Here is an 11,703-nt window from a genome sequence, read left to right as displayed (position 1 = left end):
AAAGCCTTCAGAAATCCCAGTCAGACTCGACCCAGTTCAAACTGCAGGCAGTAAGCAAGTCGGGAAAAAAGTTGAATATTCCTCCCTAAACAAAAATAAAGAAAGAAAAATAATCAGTAGGGTATCGCCGGGATACAATACAGTAACTGAACCAAATTAGTGAGAAATTGGCTCCCTTCAGACCAGTATTAACAGAATACAACCGGAAAGATGTACCACATTACAACCACATCCTACCACCGACTGTGCTGTCTGAGGTTTTCCCTGGGTGTTCCGAAGACTTTCCGGACGAATGTCGACACCGTTCTCCCCGAAGTCGGCCCAGGCGACTAACACGGAGCTAATTCGGGGCACTAGCACGGAAGTGAAAAAACAAACACACACAATTGATTTCCCAGAGTTCAAGCCCTACTGCACCCTCGAAGTCCGCGTTAGTTAAAATTGCAAAGTAATTCTGATTATCACTGACTATTTCAGTGGATCAGATTTGACCAGTGGTTTTGGCGGCAGTCGGCTTCGCTGGGTAACACCGTCGCTCAAACTAGTATACGCGCGGAAAAGTATTCCTTCACAGAGGGGGTGGGGGGGGGGGGTGATGTAGGGGGAAGGTGCGATCAGCCTGCTCTGACGTGGCGGCTCGGTGCATCCAAGGGAGGGAGAAGGGGGAGGGTGAAAGAGGGAGGGGAGAGATGATGGTAGCACATAGAAGAGGGAGGGGCGTGCTAACCCTCTTGCTCTGGGATTTGGGTAGTCCAATAGGACTACCCACCACCGAAAACATGCGAGCATCCCTCAGAAGTCTTCATTTGAAGGTCAATGTACCACGGTGACCGCCAGGATTATTGGCGAAGTTACCCCATGCCTTCACAGAACAATCTCTGTTGCTTTAGTCCCATTGGGTAGTATTTATCCGATAGGGCAATGCGCTTTAATAATCTCCCTCTCTTTCGTTTAATGCCAATATTATTAGCATTTTTGCCATATCATACGTTCCTCTACTCATTCCTTCCTCTTTCTGCTTGTGCAAACTCTGATCATACCCCGTGGTCACGTAATTATTAACTTCCTTTTGAACTTGACTAATATCGATCTTTCTTTATGCGCGTCTGTGTGACGGCTTTCAGAGAGCATTACTAAAATTTGTATCCTTTTTGTTCTCACTCTCTCTCTCTGCGTCACGTGTCGCAAAAAGATTATCAAAAGTATGCTCATTATGTTCGTCGATGCGCAGGGAGAAAATCTGATTTTTCGCCCGTGCAACACAAAGTAAGCGCCCGTTGCTCTCGACGCAAGAAAAGAGGTACATCTTTTCACAAATGGTCTCGGGTTACTGTGGTAGATGACAGGGTCTCTCTCATTCTGCGTCCCGTTAAGTTAGCTCGGCGTATTTACGTTGCCCTATTCAATTTGTCGGCTCTCATCTTTCTCCCCAGGAGACATAACAAATGCCTTGCATATTTGCATAGTTCTCGCTGTATATTCCACCGGAAAAATCACATCACCGTAAAGGTAATGTTTGAGCCCCCGAGCAGGTTAGCTCAGAACACAGTTCGACGAGAACGCGCCGTGATCATTCGTGTAACACAAACACACGCACATACATTGGATGATGATGATGATGTGGGCATTCGTGTAAACTATGCAACAACAGCAATAAATGATGGAGAAGTGATAATGACATGGGATGTTTCCCTGTGATAACCACAGGACCCTGCCCCACTTCACAGGGGTTAATATGAGAGGATGAATTAATGCTGAGCGCGAAGCGAAGACAGGTCGGAGTTCTGTTTAGAGCTCTTCGAGGAGACACCAAGGTAGTAGGTTAGAGATCTTCGAGGATAACTATGCAACGCTGGCCAGGAAACGTTAGGATAAACGTATTTCTTGAAAAATTTTCAAACCACGATCCATAATGTGGTTAACGCGCCCACAAGTTCATAATTAGCAGGCAGTTTTTAGTGTGTGTTTCCTAAGACATTGAGAAGGTAGGTCATAGGGCCCACCTGCACGAAAGATAGCGGTATAAAAGACCGCTTCTAAATTTCATCCCTTCCAATGTCATATTTTAACGCGCAAGAACAGGAGCTGCAGGCGTTCTTAGGGCAGCCACCTAGCTCCAATACACCATAACCCAGTTAAACTTAACTTATCTAATCTTATCTTGCACGCAAGTTGAGGAAGCTCCTTAGTGGGGATCCTCAGCAGCTTCGGGCACACGGCTATACAGTCCCCAACGCTGCGCTTTCGTAATGCATTGGGAAAGCTACTGAGGATGGCACTGAGGAATTTCCTCAGCGTTCGTGCAGCAAGCCCTTGGTTCTTATGAGAGGAGTGTAAAAGGACACCTCACTGAAGGTAAAGTAAATACTCTGGAGCGCTTTGTAGTTTAGAAAAGCTACAAAAGCAACACGTTGATGCAAGAGGTAACCATGGACAGTCTGCCGTGGCAAACGTATGAGCTCATCGCTACGTTGGACGATCGGCACGGTTTGTCAACGAGTCCTACAGAATACGACAGGAGAATTTAGCATGAGTTCCCGGCGTAGATGAATGATGAATTAATGTCTACGAAACCGGAGAAGAGCAGTATCTTAATCTCGTAGTACCGGGACGTGCCACTTTGTATAAAATCAGTCCCACAAACGCAACACATCCATATTGCGAATGGACATGCCCCGCAAAAACTCCGGTGGCGAAGAATTGCGACAGTTTCCTTGACAAACCACCATTTCTTTGTCCGAAAAGGTCTGCTTCCTGATAACCAGCCTTGATTTCAATGCCACCTTTCAACTGGCGGTTTCATGGACGCTGGCATGACACGCTGCTCATGTATAACACAACAAAAACATCTCAAAGGAAAAACTCTCGGATGCAGTATCGGCTGAAATGCGGAAAATACTTAATGCTACCGCGCTTGTCTCCTTGCTGGCGCGACAACAATAAAATATTCAAGGAATCTAGGGAACGTTAAGATTCCGGCGGTCTGCTTGAACGGGAAAATTATGTCACTTTTCCCGATACACAGACAAACCGGATGTCTTATCGCGAAGTCCTCGCTCGATATGACGCAAAAAAAAAAACGCAAACACAAATACCAACACTTCAGGGAAAGAGAAGCGGTGATGACACCCGGGTCATAAAAACATCGAATTCTACGCAGGAAAGATGCAAAGACGAAGGTGATTGACGAATGTCTGACTTTTTAATCGAACGCCACGTCCAAAATATCTAGTTACACTCCTGCACACCACTTTGTAGATTAGCAGCAGCTGAATGTGATCTCAAAATTGCTTGGTCCCTGGCCATATCCAGCACACCAAGGCTCTGCCCTCAAAACTTCGATCCTTATTGTGAAGGGGCTCATTATTACATCCCCCACATCACCACCACAATCATCATCCACTCATCCGTTTCCAATGTGCAATAGGGTAGTGTACCGCCTCAGCGGAGGTGAATCGCCGACCTCATCATCATCCAATGTATGTGTGGGTGGGGGGGGGGGGGGGTAGAGTATCGCCCTTAGCGATGAAACTTCCCATTCATCGTCTCACAATAAAGTTGTCTTTTACCGCAGCCGTAGAATACTGTCTCTGTGACCATCTTTCAAATATGTAACATGATGATAGATGAATAACCACCCATATATCAGTAGAATTTTGACATTAGGAATGCAAGTACGCGTATATACAGGGTGTTTGCTCTAACATGTCCAGAAATTATATTTAAAGCGAGTGATAAAAGAAAAGCAAGTGGTACTTTTCTGTTATACTTGAGTAAGAAACAGGTACTGCTTTACTAGTAGCACCTGTTTCTTAGTCAAGTAGCTGAAATGTAGCGCTTGTTTCTCTTTTATCGCTCGCTTTAAATAAAATTTCTGGACACGTTAGAGCAAACACCCTGTATACCTGAAGTCAGAAGTATTTATGAATGCAACGGATTTCTGTGATGGTTTCTGCATTTTAATGCACTTACGAATTGCGTGACGACCCTACATTTGAACTAATCATTTTTCTAAAAAAAAAAAAAGAAGCTGTCATCTAACATAATCAAATTAGCAACACATTAAGCGATTATTATAAGATGCGGTATTGTCAGTCTCGTGGGTAGTCCTTTGTGAGATATACACGGTGTCCGCAGTAACTACGCATATAATGGTATAAAATGGCGAAATATTCCTTTTTTTTTTTATTCCAAGAAATGAAATACTTGGGTTTACGAGACTATTGGAGAGATGGCAGCGTTGCGATTGAAAGAAACACAAATTTTGTCGAGGTTCTACTAAAACACACACACACACACACACACACACACACACAGACAGACAGATTATTCCAGATCACACACGAATGTTGTAGTGCCCATGGTTTGTGAGGCTGTGAAGTCAAGCGTATGAAGCAGACTGGTTCGTACGTATCCATGTTGCAAGCGACGACGAAGACGACAACATAATACCTTGAATATGCAGTGATGCTGAGTGAAGGAATTAGCCACTTAATTCGCAACTCACTACCCCATGGCACACTGGTCAGTGTGAGATATGAAATTATGAGGACGAGAGGTCGACAATATGACGACAGGAGAACAATGAGGAGAACGCAGCACAAGACGCACGTGCGGTGGACACATTGTGATCGGTACCAGCAGGAAGCCATTCAGCCTGAGTGCAATTATTGTAGGCCGTTATCAGAACCCTGTGCAACACCGTCAGATCTTCAAATGTTTATGAAGCACCTGACATCCAGTGGTATGCTGCAGACGCTTTCGTGTTATACTCTGCTTTTATACCTCTGCGCCTTTTTTTTTTTCGTCTTCCTTATTTCATCCTCATATTGTTCTGTGTAGCGCAGCCACTCGAGGACACCTCAGTTGTTCCGTCAAATGCCATCTTCCAGATCATGGCTTGGGCGTTGGTGAGGCATGTCGCGTTTCTCTGAATAGTCCGTTCAGCTTCTGCAATGCACGTCATCGCACTTCATCCTCATATCATTCATCTAATGTCTTATGCATGTAATGGACTATAGGGCACTGCACTTATGTCACCTTGATAACAGAAAAAGAATGGTGCCGTGATGTTATACGTAAGGTTTGTCTGCCTATATGTTGATAACAGAAGGCCTGAGCCAACACCTCCTAGATAGCAGAAGGCCTGCGCCCTACGTCATGCACGGAGTCCTGCATGGGCCTTGCGAGCTGCTTCGAACTTTTCTCTTGTTCGCTCTGGCTGCTGAAAGTTCCAACCTTTAGCCCCCTTTCTTTCTTTCTTCCTAATCTATATCTAATGTAATTTTGTTCGCTCTTTCATTCACGTCATAGCAGCACCAACTGTTGTAACAGCAAGCCTTCTGCTATCTAGGAGGTGTTGCCTGAGCACTTTTTCGATGACGTCACGCACCTGGACCGGCTGCCATACATTTTCAATGGGGGAGCTTTTCTCTTCTTTCGGTGACGTCACATCTATCTCCTGCCAACAGTGGCAGTGGGGTCAGCTGCGTGACGTCAACTGAAAGAGTGCAGAGGCCTTCTGTTACTAGGTGGCATACCATACGATGAAATACCCCACGTCACCGTCATAATCTATCACTTATTGTTGTTGTTATCATTTGCTCATTAATATATCGTGTGTTTATATTTAAATATGCATTGATGCCCACTCCTCGTGTAGCTTTTGACACACGAGCTTTGCATCACTCTTCCGTACCTCATTGAGAGCGAAAACCCATCAGTGACCTGTCTGCTAAATCTGCATACAGCCTTGCCTCGTTTTCTTCTTCGTTTCTCTCTTCTCTTTTTTTATACACTGGTTGGTGGTATGTTATTGCCAAGTGATCTGCCTGTCAACCGTCACCTGTCATGTCTGTGCATCCACGCCCACCCACTGGACAGCTGATGAAGAGAGCATTAAGCTCTTAGTCGCCACTTTCATAAGCAACAAACGAACACCGGCAGGCAGGTCTTGTCATTGTCCGACAATCTGTGCAGAACTACAGATTTACTCCAAAGAATGTTAGTTCTTTGAAGATATGTAGGACTGCCGAAGATGTTATTATCGGTAGTTAGTGATAATTTTTGATAATTTTGACAATATTATATTCGACAGTATTCGAGCATTCGACATTCCAATATTCGACAGTATGATACTTGATTATCGGTCATTACGAATATTACGCGAAAATTACTATTAGCGTCATTTCACATTTACCAATTTCCCGGAAAGTATTTCTTAAAGTCACTTTTCTCCTGTCAGCGAAGTGCATCAGTAACTGCATTAAATCATCTGAAAGAATGATTAAAAGGCAAGCGAGCTCGTGGCACACACACGCAAAGAAGAATCACGAGACGTCGTGAGCATTTTTTGTTGTTGTTGTTGTCCCCAGCCCCGTTCTTCTTTCTGTTTTTAATTTTTTTTTTTTTTTTTTTTTATAAATAACCCTGCTTCAGCACTACAAGCGGCGCTACATATCCCTGGTTCAAGGCAACTGAACAGGTTCTTTTTCGCTAACAAATACTGTTACAATGTTTCTTTGGACTTCCGGCGAATTCCGCTGTTTCTTTTCACGCAGCGCAGTGTAGATTGCCGGTGTGTGTTCAGTGTTGAAACGTACGAACGAAACGAGTAATGGAAACGAGACGCACATTGCCGGAAGCGCCCAGTGTAATGTGCCGCACTCAAGCCTGTTCTATGCACTATAACGACCACTGGAAGCCGCCTTTACACTCTTAACTAAAGGTATCGAGTAGGACTGAGTGATCAGCATGCACTGCACAGACACAAATGTGCTACAGGAAACACGGACAAAAAGGTTGGAGCGTGCGCCCTAAATAACCGTGAACAGCATTTTGCCAGTGCCACTATTTCGGGATAACTCTAGCACCGCCTCAGATCAGGATTAGATAACATTGCTAAGAACAACAAATAGAAAGTAGGTGCACAACCCCTGCAAAGATTGCGTGGATTACACTGACATCAGAGAAGAGAAAACACAAGAGAGCCCGGAGGAGAATGTTATATATAAAGCTTGACGCTTGGCGTTTCCCGCAATTCAAAAGTGCAACGTAGTGGAGACCTGTTCTGTTGTATCAGCATTACATGTGGCACGACTGCCAACGAGGATGAAATATTTGCAACGTAACGCGGGGTGATCAGCCGGGATCCTAAGGTTCCGCGAAAAACACGCGGAAAAATGTGGTTTTTGGGTCTGGTCACGAGAAAGAAAAAAAAAGAAGAAAAGAGAACGGGTTTGGAATTTCGAAATGGAAATTCGCATTATTTTTCGGCTGCTGAAAGACATGAATTCTATTTCTCCTGGGGGACGGAAATAGCGTTACACATTTCGCTATGACTTTTTGGCCATTCTTTCGCTATACAGTTTCGGCACCTTGAGATCGTAAAACTAATTCTCCAAATCACAGTTTTCGAGTCGGCTGACACGGAGCGCGGATTCAGCAAATTAGAAATTTTTCCGCTCAGAACGCCAGCGCTGAAGGAGGAAAATGTAGCCGTCGACAATAGCAATGTCGCATTGTAGAGAAGTTACGTTTCGATACGAATTGTGAGAACACGATAGCGCAATAGTTTTGTGTGTTTTATGACAACTCTGTAAACGTTTTTGTCGCAATCATCACAATCATCACCATCGTCATCGTCATCGTCATCATCGTTTCCAATCCCGGGGTGACTGGGGGTGACACAAACCTGCCATGTTGTCACTACCCCCAAGCGGGTGCTTTTGGCAAAACTGCCATCTTGTCCTGGTCGCACGTGATAGGAAAAGTCATTTTGATGTCATGTGACTTTGTTTACATGTCGTTTTGCCGCTTACCGACATATTTCTGTCATCATAAAGCCAAGAGATGAACATATTTTGCCACAGTAAACTATGCTGTGCTTCTTCCGCAACATGGTAGCCAATTTCTCCTTAGTTTAAGTACATCGCATCGGCGCGGTCGTCATGACATCTTTAGAAGTCGTCAACAGTACGTGGCCTTATGTGCAAAACTGCGCATTTTACTGCGAGATTATCGGATAAAAATAATTACCATGATCGAAAGACATCCAAAACGCCGTGCAGAGACAACAACCGCATTGTTTACAAACGGTTTGGTCGCCGATCACGGACGCCGCCATCTTTAAGGTCACGTGTGCCTTGACGTTTGCTGTGACGTGAAATCAGGACCTGTCCAGGATGCATTGCGTTCGCCCAGCACGCTTTCGTCTACGGAGCAATACATTGGATGCCACCCCTGTGTTTCCAATAGTTTTTCACCCATGTAACTGGTGCAAGTGATGCGGAGTTGCTGGTCTCACACGAATGAAGCCCGAAATCTCCATTTTATTTTCCCTTCAAATCAATCAATCAGTCAATCAATATTTTTGTGCTTTCCAGGGATGAGTCTCACTTCGAGAGGCATGGCAATGAGGCATATGGAGCCTAAAAACACATAATCGCGTCACATTGGAGCAAGAGTTTGTTTCGAGAAACGGCCACGTAACGTTTCAAATTCTACCTACCGTTCGCATGGAAAGTCGCGACATGGCGAATATGCTGGCGTGGGACTAGTATTGCGTGTAATTTTTGTGTTTGTGGAGAAACGAAAAAATTACAATATTTTACCACGGAATTGGGACATTTTTGCCGTGGAAAGCTATAGCATTCCTGATGATAATCCACCGGCCGGGTTTCCTGCACTCGGATATTCCGTCCCTTCTGTCCTATACGTATACGTTTCAACTTGCTGTTATGTAAAGGATCGCTCTAGCACTCCCTGTCACATGATTAATTTTGGATAACTCCTCTAGAATAATTGATAATTAATTAATTACATATATGTTTCTTTCTTTCTTTTTTTTTTTTTTTTTGCTTTCTCCCGAAAATGCGCCATATTACGATGAACATGTTGGAAGGGTGCAAGCGAGCTGGTGGAAGTAAGGCAAGGGTAGCATTTCCTTTCGCCTGAGGAGAACACAGAACTCGTTCTGTGTTGTTCTGTGCGCAAGGAAATCCTGCCCTTGGCGCCATATTAACTGTCAGTTGGCGTTCTTCATCCGGCTTTCTGTTTGACATGCAACAACACGGTCAGAACCTATGGAGTCAGAACCAAACCATGATAAGAAAGATAGAAGAACCCAACCTTTCCAGTAAGATAACAACGGATGGATTAGATTTGATTACACGGATGAAAGAAAAAAAAAGATAATAACGGACGACACGGGTTGTGTACCCAAGAAAATGCACGTATTGCGATATATCAGCATATATACCTTCTTATATGTCAGCAAGAGATTATGTCGCCAGTCTAAGGTTGAGTAGAAGCAGAAAGCGGCTTTCCACAGCTAACATCAACAACGTATTCCAAAGGACGTCTGCTCGCCCTACTTCTTTACGCTGTGTAAGCGCGGTTCACGCCGTTCATCGTGAGATACGGTGAAGTGTTGGAGCTATAGAGGGGCATTAGATACGATCCTGCAAAGCGGAGACGACGGAAACCTCGGTGTTTTATGTCACTGCCCCCTTTCACTTCATTCTGCCCTTTGTTATGCACGGGGGGGGGGGGATATATTTATTAGAACAGAGGGGGGAAGAAGGAAAGGTTATATGCACGATATCAAAGCACAATGAGTCTGAATATACGAGCCATGTAAAAGAAAGGAGAAAAAAGGGCGTTAGAGTCTGTAAAATGTACATTACATAAGAATAATAAAAACTAAATATGTTGCGCTAATTAGTTAATTAGTCACTGTCTCAATTAGTCTCATGCACATTGGATCAAACCAAGTGGTCCACTTATATTTCGAGACAAGTCAACTACGCTCACAAATCTAAAGACGCGCAGAAGACAAAGACTGACACGGACAGCGTTCACGAATGCTGTCCTTTGAAAGTGTTTGTACAAATCACCCAGGCCTTTTTTTTTTTTTTTTTTTTTTGTAAGTGCGCTACTAGTGAACTAACTTGTGTTATATTTGACCTGCACACGTATAACTCTATTCAAGATTATTGAACTTACTGCTGAAAGTGCTGAATTTTGGGGGGCTTGGAACCTCGTCAGGCCTAATGGCCTTTTGTACTATAGTCCATCAGTATATACTGTGAATAAATTCAGTTCAATTGAATTCAAAGAAAAGTTAAGAGATGTCCAAAGAAGTTAATGCACCGCATTAACTAACTAACTAATTGGCTAATTAGCTAATTAACTAATTGTCTAAACGCCATATAAACAGACACACTAAACAACAACACTAATAATGCCCTTTTGTATCGTGGATGGGACGGCGGAAGACCTCTGACCCCGCATCGCCTGACTCTAGCTACCCCAGGAATTTGGCTACCCACTCAGGAATTGTTTTGCAAGGGGTAGCAAGCCGTCCTTTCTGGCTGACTTTTCGTGCCAAAATAAATAGATTCCCCCTTTATTATTTTTTTTTTCCTGTCGCCCTGCATCATGTACAATAAATGGTTCCTGTTAATAATAATGATGTCCATTATTCCGAATATGTTCCCAGCAGCCAATACATGCGTCACTCCGTGACAGCACGTGAAACAGCTTTCAACCTGCTCGCAGAGACAGGAGGTGAAAAAACGAGCAACACACAAGCGGCCACCTCTCAGAACCACGTGTCCTGCCGTGTACGGCTGAGTGACCTTCAGTTGTTTCTTTGTTGCCCTCGACGCTTCCGTGTAATTGAAGATCATTACCGTACGACATTACTCCGCTGGATTGACCATGCAGCTTCACGTGCGAACCAGACAGCGTGAACAGTAAATGTCCTCCTTCCAAGTCCTCTTAAATGCAGAATGTTGAATCATGAATGATGCAGAATGAAAATGCAGAATGTTGAATGTTGAATGTTTTACGTAATGTTTTCCTCTATGCGGCTGAAGGCCTTATTAATTGCTGTAGGTTTTCGATATGTCCTCGTGCGCGCCGCTTGAAGCCTAATTACGTGGCCAGTCGATGGTTATACGTGTTCGCAGTTTTTTCGGGAGGTCAAGGATACTGCTCCATAGAGGATGCGGAGTTCAGTTGTGTGTTTTAGTTATATTTTTGTTTCTTCTTTTTTCTTTGTTTGTGTGTGTGGAATTTATTGGACGAAAAAGGGAAAGAAGGAGGGAAAGGTCAGTCAAACAGAGTGTCGGCTTGCTATTCCGCAAGTAAATAAGAGACACTAAATTAAAAAATCGGGAACAAAATAAGAATGAAAGAGCTATTAAAAAAAACAGATAAGAGTAATGTGCGTTGGGTTCAGATGAGAGGGCTGCGCACTGACGAGTAAGATGACATAAGACTTGATGTCACAGGCGCTGTGCATGAGACCTGTGTCACTGAGAAAGGGCAGAACTGCTTTGGTTACAGACCGCTGTGTCCGATGTGTCGTACTGGGCCGTGTAGAGTGGCCAGAGAAAAGTCTGTGCATCGTAAGTCGACAAGGCGTCGTCTGAGGGTGGCTCGAGGGGTATCGAATCTGCGGCAGTCGAGGAGAAGATGTGGGATATCAGTCTCAACAGCGCAAGTAGGACATTTCGACGAGGGGAGAAGACCCATCTTATAGAGAAGCAGAGTGGTTCTGGCGACATTAAGACGTAGACGGTGTAAAATCGACGCTTCTCTACGCGAGCAGTGTTGTGTGGCAACAAAGTCCATCGTCGGTTCGATGGACCGGAGGAGATCGTTGAATCGGACAGCGCACTCTTGAAACTGTCGAGT

The sequence above is a fragment of the Ornithodoros turicata genome, chromosome 9 (assembly GCF_037126465.1).
Source record: "Ornithodoros turicata isolate Travis chromosome 9, ASM3712646v1, whole genome shotgun sequence".
NCBI classification, from domain to species: Eukaryota; Metazoa; Arthropoda; class Arachnida; order Ixodida; family Argasidae; genus Ornithodoros; species Ornithodoros turicata.
The sequence above is the reverse complement of the archived record's forward strand: the minus strand, read 5'-3'. Positions refer to the sequence as shown.